General features: G+C 41.3%; 1 pseudogene; it reads left to right on the forward strand.

Moving 5' to 3' along the window:
- Window positions 1-4,389: 4,389 nt before the first annotated feature.
- LOC139038642 (cytochrome b-c1 complex subunit 10 pseudogene) lies at window positions 4,390-6,577 on the forward strand (annotated as a pseudogene).
- The last annotated feature ends 646 nt before the right edge of the window (window positions 6,578-7,223 follow it).

The following is a 7,223-nucleotide window of genomic DNA, read 5'->3' on the forward strand; positions in this document are numbered from 1 at the left end:
ATATTTGGGCTGAGCTGAAGCTTATTTTGTCTTCTTCAGGGTTTTTCTCTCCCCACCTCCACTTTCCAATTAGCTTTATCCATATGCCTTTCTACTATATAGCTTGTGTTTGCTGCTTTCTATACCCACAGTTCTGTATTTTTAATTACATGTCTTAATTTGAATATATCTTAAACTCAACTAAGAAGTAAAAAGGATAAGCATTAATGTGGATGCAATTTAAAAAACAAATGCAAAATTCAAGTGGAGAAACAGGAGAAAACAAAGCTAATGAAGAATAGGTATGAGAAAATATGTTTTTTAGAAATGTTATATTTATGGAAAATGAGGTTTGTGATAAAGGAGAAGGAATAAAAGCAGCATGTACCAACATTAGTGTATCTAGAGAGCTCACCATTTGCTACCTTCTATTGATATTTCTGGGGCTTCCCTGGTGGCTCAGATGGTAAAGAGTCTGCCTGCAATGCAGGAGACCTGGGTTCGATCTGTAGGTTGTAAAGATCCCCTAGAGGAGGGAATGACTACCCACTCCAGTATTCTGGCCTGGAGAATCCCATGGACAGAGGAGCCTGGCAGGCCCCAGTCCATGAGGTCTCAAAGAGTGGGACACAACTGAGCGACTTTCACTTTCATTGATATTTCTATATAGTTAAAGCAATGGTTTTTCCAGTAGTCATATACAGATGTGAGAATTGGACCATAAAGAAAGTTGAACACTCAAGAATTGATGCCTTTAAATTGTGGTGCTAGAAAAGACTCTTGAGAGTCCCTTGGACTGCAAGGAGATCAAACTAGTCCATCCTAAAGGAAATCAATCCTGATTATTCACTGGAAGGACTGATGCTGAAGCTGAGGCTCCAATATTTTGGTCACTGGATGTGAAGAGCCAACTCCCTGGAAAAGACCCTGATGTTGAGAAAGACTGAGAGCAGAAAAAGAGGACAGCAGAGAATGAGGTGGCTCAATAGCACCACGGATTCAATGGACATGAATTTGAGCAAACTTTGGGAGATACTGAAGGACAAGGGAGCCTGGTGTGCTTGCAGTTTATGGGGTCTCAGAGAGTCGAATATGACTTGGTGACTGGATACAACAACAAATTGATATTTATGTAAATAGAATGTGTTTATGCAAATAAACCATTAGCTTCTTAAGGGTGGAGAGAGTATCTTACTTTAAAAATAAAGGAAATTTTCTTGCTCAGGGTCTAACAGACCTCCTGCCAAGAACCTTGATATTTTTGATTGGAACAGGAAAATAACCCAGAAGGGGTCCAGGTTGCCAGTCAAGCTTCCTTCCAGGTACTCTCCCCAGGGACCCACTTCTCCAGCCCACCAGGGCACGTCCTTCTTGCAACAGGAAGTGCCCCCCCTCAGCCCCTTTCACTGATACCACGCTTTTACTTATCCTTCTCAGAAAAGGAATATCTCGGCTCTGCTCCTCACCTCTGAACAATGCATGCCAATCTTTATAGCAGTATTCTAAGGCTGGGTACTGACAGCAACTGTAGGCAAATGGAATCAGCCAGCACCGAAAATGTCTGCAAGGCACCACAGCATCTCCAGCCACGGACGCTGGAGACTCAGAGGTTACTATCATGGCAAGAGTCTCACGGACTCTAAGCCTGGCAGAAAGTGGCCACAGCTGCCCACCTTCCTGAGGGGCGGTGGGCTCTGAGCCTGCATACCCCTGGCAGGCACAGCGCAATGCAATGCATTAACTCTCAGACTGATCTAAGTAGAGGACAGACTAAGACCATGAAAGGGAATCCACAAGGTTCAGGTGCCTAAATGGAGAGTGTGAAATTAGGTACAGATGAGAATATAGAGAGAAACTATTATAAACCTTTGAGAGGAGGAGCACCCCACCTTAGGTTAGGGTCCTCCCCACAGCCTGGCTTCCTTCCGAAAGCCTGTCTAGCTCCTGTGGGGCATTCTTCTCCACTGTGGAGTGACAGGTAAGGGGGGCTCAGGGTGCGATACACCGAACAAGAAGGCTGCCCAGTCTCTGCCTGCCACTGGCTGATTGGTTGCCTTCCTCTTCAGATTTGTATGTCGATGTCCTAAGCCCCTCATTATCTCAAACTGTGACCCTGTTTGAAGGCAGGGCCACCAGGGAGGTAATTAAGGCTCAGTGAAGTCATATCGGTGGGTCCAGATCCAATAGGACTAGTGTCTTTATAAGAAAAAGAGCTAAGGACACAGAAAACACAGCGCAATGGGATCTGCCAGTCAAGAGAGAGGCCTCAGAGAAAAGCAAATCTCTGGACACCTTGATCTCAGACTTCCAGTCTCCAGAACTGGAAGAAAATACATTTCTGTTGTTATGCCCCCCCCCCACCCCAGTCTGTGATATCTTGTTATGGCTGACCTAGCAAGCTAAAAAAAAACAATACTGTAACCCTCTCCCCAGCCCTGGGCTCTCACCCTGTAATCTGGCCAGAATTAACTAACTGTGATTCCTTGGGATCACCCTGCTTTCTCCTCCTCCTTTTACACCTGCTCTTTCCTCTGCCCTTACCTCCCCTTTCTTCAGCTCACACCTACTAGTACCTTAAGATGCATGTAAAGTATCACCTCCTCCAGGAAGTCCTTACGATTACCTTCTCCCTACTACCTCATGCCAACTCCCCCACTGCCTACATCCCATTACATCCCATTACGCCTATGCCAGCCTCTGCTCTAGCATTTATCCCATTGCTGAGGACACTCACCGCCCTTCTCCCTGTCCAGACTCTGATCAGTGTCTTTCATCTCCATAGTTCTACCCCCAGAAGAGCCAGGACCCACGTGGTCAGTAACTAGTACCGGGAAGAGAACAAACAGGTGAAAACAGAAGAAAAAGTAACCCTGCCCTGCTAGATGTTTCAGATTCTAAAGGAGTTTGGGAAGGAAACTGACAGATAAGATTTGGATTCACATAAAATTAAAAGACGCTTACTCCTTGGAAGGAAAGTGATGACCAACCTAGATAGCATATTAAAAAGCAGAGACGTTACTTTGCCAGCAAATGTCCATCTGGTCAAGGCTATGGTTTTTCCAGTGGTCATGTATGGATGTGAGAGTTGGACTGTGAAGAAAGCTGAGTGCCGAAGAATTGATGCTTTTGCACTGTGGTGTTGGAGAAGACTCTTGAGAGTCCCTTGGACTGCAAGGAGATCCAACCAGTCCATCCTAAAGGAGATCAGTCCTGGGTGTTCGCTCATTGGAAGGACTGATGCTGAAGCTGACACTCCAGGACTTTGGTCACCTCATGGCAAGAGTTGACTCATTGGAAAAGACCCTGATGCTGGGAGGGATTGGGGGCAGGAGGAGAAGGGGACGACAGAGGATGAGATGGCTGGATGTCATCGCCGACTCAATAGGCATGAGTTTGAGTAAACTCCAGGAGTTGGTGATGAACAGGGAGGCCTGGTGTGCTGCGATTCATGGGGTTGCAAAGAGTCGGACACGACTGAGCGACTGAACTGACTGACTGAACTGAAACCTAAAGTTGTGGGATTGAAATCTGATTTTGAAGATCAGAATTGAAATTGCAGAAAACCCAAAACAAATGATACAGAATCAAGCTCGAGAAGGTTTCTATCAATGTAGAGAAAAAAACAAGATGAGAGAAAGAATGGGTAATTCCATTGATGAAAAGTAAATAAAGACTTAATATATGGATAAGAAGGACCACCTTGAGGAAGATATAACTAAAATAAATGATGTTGCTGCAACACTGAAGAAAAATAATGATGGAAGAAAACTTTTCAAGCTGAGAAAAGAAGCTGAATATACAATTTAAAATAGCGCACCATTTCCAGGCAAAATTAATGAAGAAAGATGCACAATTTGATATAATCTAGCAAATTTCTTTGAATATGAAGGGTTGTTTTTTTTTAATCTTCAACTATCTAGACAAAACATTAAACTCACTTATCATCAAATGAAAACAGGATGATTTGAGAATGCATCACACGACTGATGGCAGATGATAATGGAGAGAAGTCTAAATGGTACTAAGAGAAAATGCTTATGACTCAAGCTGAAATGTTAATCTTTAAAGAAAACGAAAAAGACATTCTTAGTTATTCTAATCAGGGGCTCAGAAAAGATACCACCCATGCCCCTTTTTTGAAAAATTTACCGAAAGATAGGTTCAAATGGAATAAATATTACTTAAGGACAAAAAAAAAATCAAGAATATCAAAAGTGGGTTCAAAAATATTGTAACAGTCCAAGCTAAATGTATAGAATTAAGTTTTTTTTTAATGCTGTATATAGAATATCAGCACAGATGGTAGAATATCAGCACAGATGGGAAGTTTTTGTTGTTGTAGTTACTTCTTAAAATAACTAAAAATAAAACTAATAATAAATAGGTTTATAATTCCAAATGATATTGGCAATGAATGTGGGAAAGAAGGGTATGTGGGGAATTAGAAGGGTACTAGATTCCTCATCTTATAGAGGAATGAATTAAATTATTATATTATTCATGAATTTGATAATTAGAGAACCTATACATTAAAGTGTGATTTTGAAAAACCAAAGTAGGAGAATTCAAAAGAATATACACTTATAAAAATGGGGAAAATAAAAACCAAGAAAAATGTAATTTGGGAAGAAAATGAAATTTCACAGTGGTTCAAATCATGGGCTTTTGAGGCAGGAAAACCTGGTTTCTGAAAATGGTTCTACAGTTTACTAATGTTGGTCCTGAAAATTTACCCACCTACTCAGAGCCTCTCTTTTCCTATCTTTAAAATTGGAATAAAATACATATTTCACAGGGTAGTTGTGGGGTTAATAGGAAATCTTTGTCTAAAGAAATATATTAAGAAATTCCTTACCAAACTAGGAATAAAACTACCATATGACTCAGCAGTCTCATGACTGGGCATATACCCTGAGAAAGTCACAATTCTAAAAGACACATGAACCCCAATGTTCACTGAAGCACTGTTTACAAAAGCCAGGAAATGGAAGCAACCTAGATGTCCATCGACAGTTGAGTGGATAAAGATGTAGTACATATACACAATGGAATATTACTCAGTCATAAAAGGAATGCATTTGAATCAGTTGGATTGAGGGGGATGAGCCTAGAGCTTGTTATACAGAGTGAAATAAGTCAGAAAGAGAAAAACAAATATCATGTATTAATACATATATATGGAATCTAGAAAAATGATCCTGACGCACCTATTTATGGAGAAGAAATGGAGATGCAGACATAGAGAACAGTCTGGTGGACACAGCGGGGGAAGGAGAGGGTAGGATAAGTCAAGAAAGTAGCATTGACATATATACACTATCATATGTAAAACAGATAATTAGCAGGAGGTTGCGGTTAACATAGGGAGTCAAGCCTGATGCTCTGTGACGACCTAGTGTGGTGGAACGGGGGCAGGAGGGATGCTTAGGAGGGAGGGGAGAGATACAGATATTTATATTTATGACTGATCCTCGATGTACAGCAGAGATCACCACAACACTATAAAGCAATTACCCTCCAATAATAAAAGAGAACAATGTTGGCATTTGATATGAGGTAGATATTTTTAACAAGTTAATAAAGAACCCTGTTCCATTTGACAAGTTTTTAATTAGCAGTAGATACTGAATTTTACCAAATGCCTTCTTGCTCTCAGTGTTAGTCAAGAGGGCTAACTGCAGTAACAAATGATCCTCAGAATGTTAATAGGTCATATATAGAAAATAGGTAACTAATGAGGACCTACTTATAGCACAGGGCACTCTGCTCAGTTACCTTTAATGGCCTGTATGGGAAGAGGATCTAAAAAAGAGTGGATATATGTATATTCATAACTGATTCACTTTACTGTATGTCTGAAACAAACACAACATTGTATTATAAATCAACTGTACTCCAATACAAAATGTTTTTGAAAAGAAAAAAATTAATCCAATACTTAGCCTAAGCATGAATTGAAAAAGTGAGTTGCTGCCATCTGGGCCAGCAGGGACTGGATCACCCTGAGTTGGGACGGTGCTGAGATCCTGAGCAGGTTTCTGGGACCACACTCCTGGGAGCTGGCTGGAAGTTGGATCCCCACTGTAGGCATGTGGGGTGCAGTGGGCACTGTGGGGTTAGCATGGGGCACTGCCTGGCAACTGATTCTGGGCTGGGTGCCCTACATCAACAGCAAGTTTAAGAAGAACATCTAATTATACTGACCCCCAACTCAGGCCCCTCTGGGATCTGGTGGTGCTGTCTCCTTCCATCTGCATCTGCTATAGCCCATGCTCTCGGGATGGACCTTGAGGTTAAAAAAAATAAATTGAGTTGTTGTTCATGGGTATTAACGTGGTGTTTGTTTTCATTATCACTTCCAGGAAAGGATTGAGGATGCTTGAGTCTGCCAGGTGTTCCTCCTCAGCGAAGCTCTCCTAGCCCTGTTTTCTGAACCCACTCCTCACTTGTGTCTGGTCTTTCAACCATCTTTGATTTGGTTCCTGTTCTGATCGATTGCACAGACGTGACATTTAGAATGGTCCTTTGCAAAATGAACTCGCCCATGACCAAGGGTGAGTTTGTCTTTGTTTTCAGGCCTGCAGCTGTTTCTCGTGTCGCTGTTTAGATTCAGTTCCCGGGAACCCTGCCTGAGCAAAACCCCCAGATATCCCACGTGATTATCCAGGATGGGTTCATGGAGATGTGTAACAATAAATTTAAATGATTTAACCTCTTGTTTTAAAATACTGGGGGCTTTCCTGGTGACTCAGTGGTAAAGAATCTGCTTGCAATGCAGGAGACCTGGGTTTGATCCCTGGATTGGAAAGATCCCCCGGAGGAGGGAATGACAACCCACTCCAGTATTTAAGCCTGGGAAATCCCAAGGACAGAGAAGTGTGGTGGGCTACAGTCCATAGGGTTGCCCAGAGTCGGGCACAAATGAAGTGAAGACTTCAAGATGGGTTAAGAAAGATCCAGCTGTGACTTAATAATAAAAAACATCCAAAACAGAAGGACACAAATAGGTTAAAATTTTTTAAATGAATAAAGATTTATTAGAAAAATTGAAATAAAATAAAAATAGAGGTAGTATTATAAAATTTATACAAGAATGCATACAAGTCCAAATTATATCAAAAGAGTCAAAGAGTACATAAAAATGTTCATCCTTCAATGAAGATATCGAAGAATATATAGTTTATGCAACAGATATATAAAGTAAAGATGTATAAGAGGAAATGGACAGAACACATTTCATGTGA

This window comes from Odocoileus virginianus, chromosome 16 (assembly GCF_023699985.2).
Source record: "Odocoileus virginianus isolate 20LAN1187 ecotype Illinois chromosome 16, Ovbor_1.2, whole genome shotgun sequence".
Taxonomy (NCBI): Eukaryota; Metazoa; Chordata; class Mammalia; order Artiodactyla; family Cervidae; genus Odocoileus; species Odocoileus virginianus.